Source organism: Penaeus monodon, chromosome 7, assembly GCF_015228065.2.
Source record: "Penaeus monodon isolate SGIC_2016 chromosome 7, NSTDA_Pmon_1, whole genome shotgun sequence".
Taxonomy (NCBI): Eukaryota; Metazoa; Arthropoda; class Malacostraca; order Decapoda; family Penaeidae; genus Penaeus; species Penaeus monodon.
The window spans coordinates 35905273-35922772 of NC_051392.1; the positions used below are offsets into that span (position 1 = coordinate 35905273).

General features: G+C 34.3%; 6 non-coding genes across 6 annotated transcripts; 4 read left to right on the forward strand and 2 right to left on the reverse strand.

Annotated features, from left to right (window-relative positions):
• Positions 1-9715: 9715 nt before the first annotated feature.
• Positions 9716-9788, forward strand: Trnav-cac. The gene has a single exon. It is a non-coding gene; the product is annotated as a tRNA-Val (tRNA).
• An 888-nt stretch (positions 9789-10676) lies between these two features.
• Positions 10677-10749, reverse strand: Trnav-cac. The gene has a single exon. It is a non-coding gene; the product is annotated as a tRNA-Val (tRNA).
• Positions 10750-11136: 387 nt separating this feature from the next.
• Trnav-cac lies at positions 11137-11209 on the forward strand. The gene has a single exon. It is a non-coding gene; the product is annotated as a tRNA-Val (tRNA).
• A 927-nt stretch (positions 11210-12136) lies between these two features.
• On the reverse strand, positions 12137-12209 carry Trnav-cac. The gene has a single exon. It is a non-coding gene; the product is annotated as a tRNA-Val (tRNA).
• A 281-nt stretch (positions 12210-12490) lies between these two features.
• On the forward strand, positions 12491-12563 carry Trnav-cac. Its single transcript has one exon. It is a non-coding gene; the product is annotated as a tRNA-Val (tRNA).
• A 1407-nt stretch (positions 12564-13970) lies between these two features.
• Positions 13971-14042, forward strand: Trnav-cac. The gene has a single exon. It is a non-coding gene; the product is annotated as a tRNA-Val (tRNA).
• Positions 14043-17500: the final 3458 nt, after the last annotated feature.

Consider the following 17500-nt stretch of genomic DNA (forward strand, 5'->3'; position numbering starts at 1 on the left):
ACACATATATAAATGTATATACATATATATATATATATATATATATATATATATATATATATAATAATACATATATATATATATATATATATATATATATATATATATATATATATATATATATATGCGTGTGATGACTCTTGACCTCACGTCAGATGATTTCTTGAAATTCATCTGGTCATATGAAGCTCTGGATGAGGGAGGAGAGGAGAGGAGAGGAGGTGGGGAGGAGGAGGAGAGGAGAGGAGGTGGGGGATGAAAGATGGGGGAGAGAGGAGGGAAGGAGAGGCCGGGAGGTGAGAGAGGAGAAGCTGGGACGAAGGAGAAGAGAGCAGAGGATGAGAGGTTGGGGGAGAGGAGAGGCGAAGGGAGAGGAGAGAGGAGGAGGAGAGAGGAGAGGAGAGGCGAAAAAGTGACCTCCCACATCAACGTTGGATTGGTTCTCATGCTTCAATACGAGAAAAGTTGGAAGATTGGCGACTGGATTAGGGATTGCCGTTGGAGGGGAGGGGGAGGGGTGTAAGGGAGAGGGAGGGAGAGGAGGGAGAGGAAGGGAGAGGGAGGGAGAAGAAGGGAGAGGAGGGGAGAGGAAGGGAGAGGGAGGGAGAGGAAGGGAGAGAGGGGAGAAGAAGGGAGAGGGGAGGGAGAGGAAGGGAGAGGGGGGGAGAGGGGGAGATGATGGAATCTTTATAGGGAGCGGAAAAAAGGAGCAAGAGAGGGCAGATGAAGAAGCAGGAGGTTATTGAAAAAGATAAAAAAAAAAATTATTGAAAAGGGATGTTATATAACGAGAAAATAAGACGAGAGGAAATGAGCCATTGGTAAAAGTCACAGAAAATATATAGTAAAAAAAATATATTGACCATAAATTATATATATATATATATATATATATATATATATATATATATATATATATATATACATACATATATCTAAAATATAAAACAAAGAGAAACACACAACCAAACTACCATAAAAGACAAAAAATATAGAAAAGGGAATAGGAAAAGAACAACTTTATAATATTCATCTTAAACCAAGAACAAAATCACATTAAAATCTAATCAGGGGAGCGATATACTGAGGTAGCTGCTATTCTTAATTAAAGTTTTGTTTCATTTAATTACAACCTATGATTAAAGATTCCCTGTGAATGGCTGACAGTAATAACTATGCCTCACTTATTCACTTTCCACTTTCTTCAAAGCGAGGGGGAAAAAAAATGACATAAACTCATATTCTCTCTCTCACACACATACAAGGGAGGGAATAAACCATCACTTGTACAAAGGATAGCCATAAGATGTGACCACACGTAAAAGAAAAAAAAGGAAACACATACATACACACACACATACACACACTCACAGACATACAAAGACCCACTCACAAACACATACACTCATAAACACACACATACACCCAGAAAGACACACTCACAAACATACAAACACATACACACTCACAAACATACAAACACATTACACACTCACAAACATACAAACACATACACACTCACAAACATACAAACACATACACACATACATGCAAACATACTTGTCTCGATTGTTGTCATATTTTTATTACCACTAAAACCGCATTTTTCTGTACCACTGGGATTTACTTCTAAACAACTCACTGTATATACTACTGAAACAGCATCCACCACGCCAACGCCTTCTGTACCATTGTAATCGAAATAATTGCATCTCGGGGGCGAGAGAGAGAGAGAGAGAGAGAGAGAGAGAGAGAGAGAAGAGAGAGAGAGAGAGAGAGAGAGACGGGAGAGAGGAGAGAGAGAGAGAGAGAGAGAGAGAGAGAGAGAGAGAGAGAGAGAGAGAGAGAGAGAGAGAGAGAGAGGGAGAGAGAGAGAGAGCTACTGTGGTTCTATAGTGTGCAGAGTCACGTTACCCTTAAGTGAATGCAGTGGTGGTGACGATCCTCTGTGGGATACGACTTTATAGCTTCTTTGATCGGAATTAGAACATTCAAGAACAACAATAACAAGAGAGAGAGAGAGAGAGAGAGAGAGAGAGAGAGAGAGAGAGAGAGAGAGAGGAGAGAGAGAGAGAGAGAGAAATGAAAGAGGACAGCAATTTAGATTAGCTAATGTTATGGGCATATTTACCATTAATGTTCAATGACTCAGCATTCAGGTGTAAGCAACTGACATTCAGGCACTAGGGACTGGCACTCCAATTATCGGGAAAGGAAAAACTGGCAACTCAGCCAGGGCTCTGGCGTCCTCCGATTCGTTAAGCTGCTTTTGAGAGAAAAGAAATAATATAATGAAAGCAGCATATTCCAAAAATGATAAAATAAAAATATTGTATATTCGTTTTTTTTCATAAATCCAGGCAAATGAAAGCACAGACATTAAGAGCTAGTTGATTACAAAATAAAAAAAAGAAAAGAAAAGAGAAAACACCTTGGCGAATCGGACTACTAGAATGTTGAGTTGCCAGTTCTCCCTTTCCTGAGAATGGACTAATAGAAAACGAAACACGGGCGCGGGAATTGACAGGAGGAACTATTGCAGACTCGGCAGGACACGATCACGCGTGAGTTCCATTGCATAGACACAGCCTCGGTACCTAAAACAACACCTCCGGCCGCCCAGTCTCACGGTTGGGGTTATATTACAGTCGTATTCCACCTGGCTAGTCGCACTGGGGCTTTTAATGATGTTAAAGATACAAAAATATATTCGCCCAGGCTGGTCAAAAGGGGTGGTAATCCCCGACTTACGTGTGGTGCCAGAGTCAGAAAAGGCTAGTGTAACCTCGGCTTAAATTTTACTGCGGGAAGTCGGAGCTGGTTAGAAAATGCATGTGTTTTGTGGACTGTATGACCCCTTCTGCTTTAAATTGCAAATTGACTGAATTAATAATTGACTATTTTGGAGAGAGAAAAAAAAGTAGTTTTCTGTTCCTTCTGTTATGGTCACCGACTATTATAGGTGTATTTAAAAAATATATATTTTTTGTATTTTTGCGAAATAAACGGGGAATTTGCAAACTGATTGTTTTCACGAGGTAACTGTAAGACACACACACACACACACGCACGCGCGCACGCGCGCACACACACACACATACATCCATACACACACACACACACACACACACACACACACACACACACACACACACACACAACACACACACACCACACACACAATATCATATCACATCACATATGACGCCAATATACTTTTACAAAACCATGTGCAGAGTATACACATGCCTTGCGAAAGGTACCCACGTCAGATTGTCCTCAAAGACAGGAATGTTGTTTAGAAACCGGCCACCACCTCGTAACAATTTACTTTCATTTATATGTCATTTCTTTCATAAGTTTATTATTATTATATTATTATTATTAGTGTTATTAATATTATTAGCGTTATTGTTATTATTATTATTTATTTATTATTATTATTGTTATTATTGTTATTATTATTATTATTATTATTATTATATTTTATTATTATTATTATTATTATTATTATTATTATTATTATTATTATTATTATTAATGTTATCATTATTATTATTATTATTTTATACGAAAGTTTCCTTAGATCTGCTAATTAAAATCAAAGACCGAGTCACTACCAGCGACCTAGGGTGATTGAAGTTTGAGGCAATGGAACATCAACGAAAACATGCAAAATATGCAGAAAACTACAAATCAAAACATCCAGTCAAATCAATTCACGCACACAAAAAACACTTCAGATTGATAATGCTCTCCTAAGAACATGTGATGTGCTGCTTAAGACTATTTTTTGTATTTCTTTTAATTTTGGAATTCTTGGTATTTGCTCAAGAAACTTATCTGTACCTTTTTTGATAAGGCCAAGTGCTCCAATAACAACAGGCAAAGTTTTGGTTTTTAAATGCCACATCTTTTTAACCTCTATTTCTAGGTCTTTATACTTTGACATCTTTTCGAACACTTTTGTTAGGACGTTTCTGTCTGAAGGGATGCTCATATCTATAAACAGGCAAGTGTTGTTTATTTAATACAACAATAATAATAATAATGATAATATCATTATTATTATTATTATCATTATTATTATTATTATTATTATTATTATTATTATTATTATTATTATTATTATTATTATTATCATTATTATTATTATCATTATTATTATTATCATTATTATTATTATTATTAATTATCATTATTATTACTATTAATAATAATAATAATAATAATAATAATAATGATAATAATAATAATAATAATAATATAATAATAATGATAATAATAATGATAATGATAATGATAATAATAATAATAATGATAATAATAATAATAATGATATTATTATTATTGTTATTATTATTATTATTATTACTATCATTATAATTATTATCATTGTTATTATAAACATCATCATTGTTATAATTAATATTGTTATTTTCATTACTATCATCATTATCATTATTATCTTTATTATAATCGTTATTATCATCATCATAACTATAACGCTCATCATCATCATTATCAACATCATCATTTTTATTATTACTATTATCATTGTTATCATCGTATTACTATGACTGTCATTATTTTTATCCTTATTCCTATCATGATAAACATTATTGCTATTTTATAACTATAATTTAAACACACAAAAAAAGGAGAGAGAGAGAGAGAGAGAAAAAAATAGTTTGAATAATAAATGTTTTATTTCATTATTTCGTTCAGGGCACTGAAAATCTGGCATTTATAATATGTTATTAAATAAATTTAACAGTAAATTATGTTAAGTAAGTTATATTAACAGTAGGTAATATTTTTATATATATATATTTTTTTTACCTTTTTTTTTTTTTTACGGAATTTTCTTTACAATTATCATAGATTTTGGGAAAACTGGATGGAACAAATAAAATATAGCGAATCAATCAAAGTCAAATTTTGATAACGAAAAGAAAAGAAAAAAGAGAAAAAAAACTATCGACCTCTCATATTATAACAGGAGTTAAATTGCATAATCAATGTGCAACACTTGCAACAACGATGATGATAACAACGGCAATAACACGGGAATAAAGCAACGCAGTGGATCAGTGCATGATAACAGTCATTGCTTGCATGACACGTTATCAATTAACATGAAAGGAAACTAGATGTTAATCAATTAGACATTGCGTAGGAAGCATCAGTCAGTGTCATGATATCAAATGAGCGAGATTGATTGATATGTCAGCTAATGCAAACACGTCAGCTCTGCGTGTGTGTGTGAGAGAGAAAAAATAATGATTTGTAAATGGTCAGTCTATCTGGATGAATGTTGGGTGGCTGTATGTTTATCTGGGTTTTGTACTTTTTTATGTTGTGTATACGGATATATACGGACATACGTATCACAGGGAAACGCATATCCCAAAAGGCACACCCCAAAAAAACCACAAAAAAACACAACACACCCCCAAAAACACACACACCACACACCACACACACACACACACACACACCCCACACACACACACACACACACACAAAACGAACACAAACACCAGCAGAAGATATTTACTCTTACGATATACGCATATGTGTAAAATTTGTATATCACCTTCTGTCTGTATGTATTTCGATACTCCAAAAAATACTTATCAGGGTTTTCGAACCCCAAAAACAAAACTGTAATTTTGGGTTAATGCGCTTAATTCCCAGAGTTAAAAAACCCATCCTTTTCTTTGGTTAAAAAAAAGTCACTGAAAAAGGAGTTTTTCCCCCCCCAAATTTAAAATTTCCCAATAATAAGGAAAGAAAAGAAAAAGAGAAAATTAAAGAAATATAGACTTGAAGTGGGTCGTGTTTCGGAAGAAATATGCGATGCTCTTTTGTCTGAAAAGGTTCGGAGTATATCCCATTTGTCCATTTTTAATTTTTAGTTCCAAAGATTTTCTTTTTAATCGATTTTTTGGCAGAAAAGTGAGTAAAAGGGGGAGAGAGAGAAAGTGGAGTGGGGAATAAGAGTGAAGAGAGAGTGAGTGAGAAGAGAAAAGAGAGAGAGAGAGAGAGAGGGAAAGAGAGAGAGAAAAGAGGAGAGAGAGAGGGGAGAGGGGGAGAGAGGAGAGGAGGGGAAAAGAGGAAGAGAGAAAAAGAAAGAAAGAAAAAGAAGAGAGAGGGAACGGAGAGGAGAAAGAGGAAGAGATGAGAGGGGGGGAGAAGAGACAGAGAGAGAGAGAGAAAGAAGGAGAGAGGAGAGAGAGAGAGAGAGGGGGAAAAGAGGGAGGAGAGAGAGAGAGAGAGGAGAGGGGAAAATTGGGGAGAGAGAGAAAAAGAAAAAGGAGGTGGGAGAGAGGAAAGGGGAGAAAGAGAAAGAAAAGAAAGAGAGAGGGAGAGAGGAAAAAGAAAGTTAGAGAGAGGGAGAGAAAGCCGGGGAGAGAGGAGAGAGAAGGGGGGAGCGGAGAGAGGGAAGAGAGAGAGAGAGAGAGAGAGAGGGGGAGAGAGAGAGAGAGAAAAGAGAGAGGAGAGAGGGGAAGAGAAATGAAAAGAGAGAGAGAGAGACAAGAGAGAGAGAAAAAGAGAGAAAAAAGGAAAGCGAGAGAGAGGGAGAGAGAAGAGAGGGGAGAGAGAGGAGAGGGGTTGGGGAGAGAGAGAGAGAGGGGGGAAGAGGGGAGTGGAGAGGAGGGAGAAGGAAGGGGAAAGAGAGGGGAAAAGAGAGAGAAAAGAGGAGAGAGAGAGAGAGAGAGAGAGGAGAAAGAGAGAGAGAAAGGGGGAGAGAGAGGGGAGAGAGAGGGGATGGAAAAAAAGGGAACGAGGAGAGAGAGAGAGAGGAGGAGAGAGAGAAAGAGAGAGAGAGAGGAGAGAGAAGAGAGAGAGAGAGAGAGAGGAGGGGGAGAGAGAGAAAATTTAAAAGAGAGAGAGGGAGAGATAAGAGAGAGATGAGAAGAAGAGAACCCAGAGAGGGAGAGGCCGGGGAGAGGATGAGACGGAAAAGGGGGAGAGAGAGGAGAGAGAGAAGAGAGAGAAAGGGGAAGGGGAGGGGAGGAGAGAAGGGGAGAGAAAAGAAAAGGGGGGAGAAAGATGGGAAAGAGAGAGAGAGGAGAGAGAAATGGGAAAGAGAGAGAGAGGAGAGAGAAATAAGAAAGAGAGAGAGAGAGGAAGAGAAGAGAAGGGGAAGAAAGAGAGAGAAAAGCGAAAGAGGGAAGAAGAGGAGAGAGACAGAGAGAGAGAGAGAGAGAGGAGAGGGGAGAGAGAGAGAAGGGGAGGGAGAAGAGGGGAGAGAGAGAGGAGAGAAAAAGAGAGAGGAGAGAGAAGAGAGGAAGAGGAGAGAGAGAGGGGGGAGAGAGAAGAGAGAAAAAGGGGAGAAGGGGGGGAAGAGAGCCGAGGGGAGAGAGGAGAGATGAGAGAGAGAGAAGGAGGGGAGAGAGGGGGAGGGAGGGGAGGGAAGAGAGGAGAGAGGGGAAAAGGGGAGAAAGAAGAGAGAGGGAGAGAGAGGGGGACGAAGGGGAGGGGAAGAGAGAGGAGAGAGAGAGAGAGAAAAAAGAGAGAACGAGAGAGAGAGAATAAAAGAGAAAAGAGAGGGAGGAGAGAGAGAGAAAAAGAGAGAAAAAAGGGTAGAGAGAAGAGGGGAGAGAGAGAGAAAGAGAAGAGAGAAGAGAGAGAAAGAGAGAGAGGGGAGAAAGAGAAAGAAAGAAAGGGGAAAAGAGGAGAGAGAGAGAAAGAGGGGAGAGAAAGAGAGAGAGGAGAAAGTGGGAGAGAGAGAGGAGAAGAAGGGGAAGAGAGAGAGAGAGAGAGAGAGAGAGAGGAAAAGAGAGAGAGAAAAATAGAGAGGGGAAGAGAGAGAGTAAAGAGAGAGGAAAAAGAGAGAGAGAAAAAGAGAAAAAAAAGCGAACACACCAACAAAGTTTTAAAAAAATCAATAAAAAAACAAAGAAAGAAAAAAAGAGAAAAAAAGAAAAAACAAAAACACAACAACGGAGGGACAAGGAGGGCAAAGGAGGCAAGATGGAAGTGAGGAAGTTACTCCCCAAGTTAGAGTCACCGGAAATGAGAATCAGTGGAAGACAAAACCAAGATCGACAACCTCACCTGGTGCTCTTCCTCTCGACCCCTCTGTTCGTGGTGGAAAAGTTGAACGGAGTCTGTGCCTCTTTGTTAACGAGGACGGGGGAGGAGGTACAGTGTAGTAAAGTATGTAGTAGATTACTGATGGATTAGTGGTTGGGAAAAACATATGAATTATTTGTTTGTTAGCGAGGTATAGGAATGGAATTAATGGAAGTTATTTGCCTGTTAACGAGGTACAGGAATGAATTAACATTTTTTGGGGGGGTTGTTAACGAGGACTGGGAAGGAGGTACAGTGTATTAAATAATAAGTTATAAGTGGATTAGTTGTTGAGAAAAATTTATGAATGTTAGTAAGGTACAGGGATGAGTTCATACAGATTATCTGTTAACGTGGTACAGCGGTGAATTATGAAGGACTGGGAAGGAGGTAAAACAATGTAAATTATGTAGTAAATAATTAATGAATGAATGGTTTAGAGGTATCATTTAAATTAATCTTCGTGCTAGCGAGGTACAGGAATGAATTAACAAAAACTATTTGGCCATTAACGCGGTACAGGGATGGATTACAGAAAACTGGGAAGGAGGTACATCATAGTAAATTATGTAATGGGTTATAAGTGGATTAGTGGTTGAGAAAATATACAAATCATTTGTTTATTATTGAGACACAGGAATGATTTGATATAAATAATTTGTCTATTAAAGAGATACAAGGATAAATTATGGATGATTGGTGAAGAATGTACGGCGTAGTAAACAATATAGTAGTTACGAAAGTATATGAATTATCTGCTTGTTGTCGATGTACAAGAATAAGTTAATATGAATTATTTGTCTGTTAACAAGGTACAAGGATAAATCATGGAAGAGTGACAAGAAGGTAGTAAATTATGCTGTAGATTTTTAGGGAATTAATGGTTTAGATACATCTTTTTATTCTACAGGAATAAATTAATAGAAATTATTTGTAAGTTAACGAGGTAAAGGAATAAATTACGGAGAACTGTGACGGAGGTATATATAGGATTAATTAAAATATATGAATTATGTTTTTATTAGCGAGATACAGATATCAATTAATAAAAAAATATTTTTTTCTGTTAACTATGCTACTAGTAAATTTGATAAGGATGAATGATAGCAATGATGATGATTATAATGATAATGAAAATAATTAGAATAATAATAACGATAATAATAATAATAATAATAATGGTATTCATGATGATAAAGATGATAACAACAATAACAGTGATAATGATGTTAACAATAATAATGATAATAATGATAATGATAATGATAATAGTAATAATAATAACAATAATAATAACAGAAATGATAATATTGACAATACTAATAATGATAACACAAATAATAATATTGGTAAAGATAATAATAATGACAATAATAGCAAAACACACATAAATAAATAAATAAATAAATAAATAAATAAATAAATAAATAAATAAATAAATATATATATATATATATATGTATATATATATATATATGTATATATATATATATATATATATATATATATCTATATATATATATATATATATATATATTTGTGCGTGTGTTGCTATTATTATCATTATTATTATCTTTATGCAAGTAAATGTAAAAACACTTAATGTCTTCAAGAGCTCATCAACTCAGCCGTTTCCGTAGTGTAGTGGTTATCACGTGCGCTTCACACGCGCAAGGTCCCCGGTTCGATCCAGGGCGGAAACAGCTATTTTTCCTGGCAGAACGTGGGGAACCTGAGACATTTATTCCACCAATTTCCTCAAAGATTGCATCATGGAATGCAAAATGAAATGTTGACTTGGTTCACGTGTTTTGAAATGACATAACGTTACTTCACTACGGAAATGGATAAATGCTCTTGAACGCTTTGCGTGTTATATAATTGGTTACATAAATGTCTAAATGTAAGTAACTGTTGATTGTTATGTTGCAGGGAACTGATATGTATGTATTATATACATATATATATATATAGATATATATATATATATATATATATATATACATATATATATATATTATATATATATATATATATATATATATATATATATATATATATATATATATATATATATATACATATATATATGTGTGTGTGTATGTGTATATACGCATACATACATAAATATATAAATATATATAAATACAGGTGTTTATCAGTGCAACTGGTTGTTCACGGCAGAAGCAAGATATGTCTAGCGGAAATTTAGTCCTACTGAACAAACGGTAGAGATAGCATTCCTAGTTAGATGGAACTGCGAGCAAAGAGAAAACTATAATGATGATGATATCTCTGTGCACACTGCGAGTGGAACAACGAAGGGAAGTACAAGAAAACACACGAATATGCCGAAGGCCTTTTCGCTTTTATGCCCTGACGAAGCAATAAATGCGAAAAGGCCTTCGGCATATTCGTGTGTTTTCTTGTACTTCCCTTCGTATGTATTTCATATTTATTGATTTGCAACGTTATGCCATTTCAAAACACGTGAACCAAGTCTACATGATGCAGTCTTTGAGGAAATTTGTGCAAAGAATGAAGTTGGAATTAGAGCCTCCAGTTCCTCACATTCTGACCCGAAAAACAGCTGTTTCCGCCCGGGATCGAACCGGGGACCTTGCGCGTGTGAAGCGCACGTGATAACCACTACACTACGGAAACGGATGAATGCTCTTGAAGACTTTGCGTCTTTCATAGTTGGTTACATAAATGTCTAAGTGTAAGTAACTGTTGATTGTTATGTTGCAGGGAACTGATATGTATGTATTACACACACAAACACACACATATATATATGTATATAAATATATATATATATATATATATATATATATATATATATATATATATATATATATATATAATATATATATATATATGTGTGTGTGTGTGTGTGTGTGTGTGTGTGTGTGTGTGTGTGTTGTGTATGTGTATATACGCATACATACATAAATATATAAATATATATAAATACACACATACACACACATATATATTGCAAGTAAATGTAAAAACACTTAATGTCTTTAAAAACTCTTTCATTCAGCCGTTTCCGTAGTGTAGTGGTTATCACGTGCGCTTCACACGCGCAAGGTCCCCGGTTCGATCCCGGGCGGAAACAGTTGTTTTTCGGGTCAGAATGTGGGGAACCTGAGACATCTATTCCACCAATTTCCTCAAAGATTGCATCATGGAATGCAAAAGGAAATGTTGACTTGGTTCACGTGTTTTGAAATGACATAACGTTACTAATAAATAAATAAATATGCTTGTATATTTGCATATACACATATATCTATCTATATCTGTATATGTGAATATCAGTCTCTATCTACCTATATATCACCTGAAGTTGCTGGCGGCATGGCATTGGTTTCTGCAGGTGTTTATCAGTGCAACTGATAGTTCACGGCAGAAGCAAGATATTTCTAGCGGAAATTTAGTCCTACTGAATAAACGGTAGAGATAGCATTCCTAGTTAGATGGAATTGCGAGCAAAGAGAAAACTTGGGAACCTATGCTTTACTTATTTGATAGCTCCTGACCACATCCCAAAATATATTATTTGTGTGAGATGCCACGGGTGATCAGCCCAATGATCATTCCGTATGATGATATCTATGTGTGCATTTATATATATATATATATATATATATATATATATATATATATATATATATATATATATATATATATATATATATATATATATATATGGCCACCAGCAGGCTCCGGATTTTTCTTCTGGGTTGACTCTCGAAACCTTTTTCATCTTATAGATGCCACAAGGCAGTGGATTACTTTATATGACCTTAGACCATACAAGGACTACAAGGCAATAGTCGGGTACCAGCATCGCAAGACCAACCCAATACTCAAGCAAATATATAGATAGATATATTCATATATATGTATACACACATTTATGCATGTGTGTGTATATACGCACATATATGTCTATATATGTATATACAGACATTTATTTATTAATTTGTAACGTCATGCCATTTCAAAACAAGTGAACCAAGTCTACATGATGCAATCATTCAGTTTCCGCCCGGGATCGAACCGGGGACCTTGCGCGTGTGAAGCGCACGTGATAACCACTACAATATGGAAACGGCTGAATGGAGATGCTCTTGAAGACATTAATCGTTTTACAGTTACTTGCAGAAATATATATATATATATATATATATATATATATATATATATATATATATATATATATATATATATAGTAATATATATATATATAAGTATAAGTGTATATACACATACATACATAAATATATAAATATATATGAACACACACACACACACACACACGCACACACACACACATATATATTGCAAGTAAATGCAAAACACTTAATGTTTTCGAGAGCCCATCGATTCATCCGTTTCCGTAGTGTAGTGGTTATCACGTGCGCTTCACACGCGCAAGGTCCCCGGTTCGATCCCGGGCGGAAACAGCTATTTCTCGGGTCAGAATGTGGGGAACCTGAGACATTAATTCCACCAATTTCCTCAAAGATTGCATCATGGAATGCAAAAGGAAATGTTGACTTGGTTCACGTGTTTTGAAATGACTAATAAATCAATAAATATGTTTGTGCTTTTGCATACACACACACATATCTATCTATATCTGTATATATGAATATCAGTCTCTATCTATATATCACCTGAAGTTGCTGGCAGCAGGGCGTTGGTGTTTATCAGTGCAACTGGTAGTTCACGGCAGAAGCAAGATATGTCTAGCGGAAATTTAGTCCTACTGAACAAACGGTAGAGATAGCATTCCTAGTTAGATGGAAGTGCGAGCAGAGAGAAAACTTGGGAACCTATGCTTTACTTATTTGATAGCTCCTGACTACATCCCAAATATGTAATTTGTGTGAGATGCCATGGGTGATCAGCCCAATGATCATTCCGTATGATGATGATATCTATCTATCTATTTATCTATCTATCTATCTATCTATCTATCTATCTATCTATCTATCTATATATATATATATGGCCACCAGCAGGCTCCGTATTTTTCTTCTGGGTTGACTCTGGAAGCCTTTTTCATTTTATAGATGCCACAAGGCAGTGGATTACTTTATGTAGGGTGGACTCCCATAACCTTAGACCATACAAGGACTACAAGGCAACAGTCGGGTACCAACATCGCATCCAAGCAAGACCAACCCAATACTCAAGCAAATATATATAGATATATAGATAGATATATTCATATGCTTGTATTTATGCATGTATGTGTATACGCACATATATGTGTACATATTTATTTATTAATTTGTAACGTCATGCCATTTCAAAACACATGAACCAAGTCTACATAATGCAATATTTGAGGAAATTTGTGCAAAGAATGAAACTAAGTTGGATTTAGAGCCGCCAGTTCCTCACATTCGAACCGGGGACCTTGCGCGTGTGAAGCGCACGTGATAACCACTACACTACGGAAACGACTGAATTGATAAGCTCTTGAAGACATTAAATGCTTTACAGTTACTTGCAGAAATATATATATATATATATATATATATATATATATATATATATATATATACTTATATATATATATATATACTTATATATATATATATATATATGTATATATATATATATATATATATATATATATATATATATATATATATATATATATTTATATATACACACATATATGTGTGTGTGTGTATGTATATATAAGTGTATATACACATACATACATAAATATATAAATATATATGAACACACACACACACACACACACACACACACACACACACACATACATATATATATATATAATGCAAGTAAATGTTAAAACACTTAATGTTTTCAAGAGCATTTCAATTTATCCTGTTCCGTAGTGTAGTGATTATCACGTGCGCTTCACACGCGCAAGGTCCCCGGTTCGATCCCGGGCGGAAACAGCCGTTTTCGGGCTAGAATGTGAGGAACTGAAGACATTTATTCCACCAATTTCCTCATGGAATGCAAAAGGAAATGTTGACTTGGTTCACGTGTTTTGAAATGACATAACCTTACTAATAAATAGATAAATATGCTTGTATATTTGCATACATACACACACTATCTTTCTTTTTTATATTATAATAAATATCAGTCTATCATCTATTATATTACCTAAGTTGCGAGGGGCATGGTTTTCGGTGTTTATCAGTGCAACTTAGTTCAGGGCAAAAAAGAAAGAATGCTAGGGGAAATTAGTCCATGAAAAAAGGTAAGAGATAGCATTCCTATTTAAGGAACTGCGAGCAAACCCAAAAATTTGGGAAAACCTATGCTTATTATTTGATAGCTCTGCCCACACCCCAAAATATTATTGTGGAGATGCCACGGGTGATCACCCAAAAGGGTCATTCCTAAATGATGATGATATCTCTGGCCCCCAAACAAAACACAACACACACACACACACACACACACACACAAACAAACCACAACCCAACACACACAACCACACCACACGCACACACAACCACACACACACAAACCACCACATATAAGGCTCCCACAGGCCCCGGATTTTCTTTGGGTTTGACTCTCAAAACCCTTTTTCATTTATAGATGCCCACAAACAGGGGATTATTTTAATAGGGTACCCCCATAACCTTGCCCATAAAAAGACAAACTAAAAGGCAACATGGGGGTTACCAACATCGCATCCAAGCAAGCCCAAACCCAATACTAAAGAAAAATATTATAGATATAAATATAATCCCAAATGTATATGTATAATGATATATTCTATATATTTTAACACACACATTTATGCATGTGTGTATTATGCCAATATGTTGAATATGTATTAAAATTTTTTTATTTATCTGTAACGTTATGCCATTTCAAAACACGTGAACTAAGTCTACATGGCAATTTTTGGGGAAAATTTTGGAAAAAATGAAGCAAATTGGAAAAAATCCCCTCCGTTTTAATTCTGACCCAAAAAACAGTGTTCCCCCCGGGGACGAACCCGGGGGCCCTTGCGCGTGTGAAGCGCACTGAAACCCCTACACTACGGAAAGGGGATAATGCACTTGAAGACTTTGCGTTTTCAGGGTTGGGTTTATAAAAATCAAAAATGTAAGTACTGTTGTTTTTATGTTGGGGGGAACTGTTTATGTATGATTAATACATATATTATGTTGTGGATGTGTATATAGCAACAACAAATATATAAATATTTTAAATCACACATACAACCATATATTGCAAGAAAAGAAAAAAACATTTAAATGTCTTTAAAACTTCTTTCTTTCGCGTTTCCGTAGTGTAGGTTACCCGTGGCTTCACAGGGCCAAGGTCCCGGTTCGACCCCGGGGAAACGGGTTTTTTGGGGTCAGAATGTGGGGAACCTGAGAATTATTCCCAATTTCCCCAAAGATTGCATCATGGAATGCAAAATGAAATGTTGACTTGGTTCACGTGTTTTGAAATGACACAACGTTACTAATGTATATACGCATATCTATTTATTAATTTGTAACGTTATGCCATTTCAAAACACGTGAACCAAGTCTTTAGAGAAATTTGTGCAAAGAATGAAAGTAAGTTGGAATTAGAGCCTCTAGTTCCGCACAATGTGACTCGAGAAAAAAAAAAAAAAAAAAAAAAAAGCTGTTTCGCCCGGTCGAAACCGAGGGGGCCTTGCCGTGTGAAGCGACGTGAAACCATACACACGGAAACGGCTGAATCAATGGGCGGTTGAAAACATTAAGTTTTTTGCAGTTACTTGCAGAAAAAAAATATAAACACATATTTTTATATGTATGTATTTACAAACATGCATACTACATAAAAATAATATATTAGATACACAACACACGCATGACACACACACACAGCCACACATACACGCACCCACAAACACACACACACACCACACACACACACCCCACACACACACACACACAACAACACACACCAAATAAATATATATATAAATTTATATTTATATTGTGTGTGTGTGGTGGTTTTGGGGTGTGTGTTGGGTGTGCGTGTGGTTTTTGTTATATACAATAATACATATATATAAAATTCAAAATATATTTGATTTATATTAATTTCATATACACAACGTACATATATAATATATATTATATTAATAATATTTATATTATATAATAAATTATATATATATGTATAATGGTGTGTGTGTGTACGTCACACAGCCAAACACAAAACACATACACACACACACGCCAACACCCCCCAAACATACATATATTATTAATATAATATTATATATATATATATATATTATTTTAATAGTATTTTCGTTGTGTGTATATATATATTAATTACATTTGTATATTGTATCTTATTTTAATTTCAATAATATTTTTTCAAAATTTTTTTAAAATTTAATATATTTACATATGTATGTAGGAATATATATTATATACAATATATATAATATGTTATAATATATATTATATTACATATATATAATATATATATATATATAATATATTTATTTTTATAACACTGAACATATATGAATAGTATAAAATATATTTCATAATTTTATTATGTATGTAGTATACTACACACACCACCACACACACACACACACACACCAAAACACACACACCCTATAATATAATAATATATATAATATATATATTTTTATATATATTATAAAATATAATATAATAATTTTATAAAAATATATATATATATATTAAAATTTTTAAAAATTATATATATTATATAAATTTTTTTTTAACAACAAAAAATTTTATTTATTTATAAAAATATAAAATATTAAAAATATATATATCATATTACAACCATCTAAAACTAAATAATATATAACACATGCACCATAACTCACAACACAAACCCCATAAAATGATAATGATATACTATACTACTAGTAATGATAATAAAAAAATAATAAGATGTAATGACATACTACACATAAATATTGTTTTTACGCACATAATCAACACTCACAACACAAAGATAATAATAATAATGATACGTACTACCTATAAAGATAAAAGAAATAATAATGATGAAATGATATAGTAATAAAAAAATAATGAAATGTTTTAAAAATAAAAATAGTAAAGAAGTTTGATAATAATAATAATGAAATAAGATAATAAAATGATAAATTTTATAATAAGAAATAAAAAAAATAATAACAATGATAAACAATATTGATAATAATAAGGATTATAGCAGTCATATAAATAAGCGTATAAGTAAATCATCAACATTAAAATAGTAAATGACATCAATAACAACAAAGATCAATAACATACAGGAGGGTATCAAAATAATGAGCAAAACAAAGATAATGAAAGAGACCGAATGAACCCCGCTCAAAAAAAAAAAAAAAAAAAAAAAAAAAAAAAAA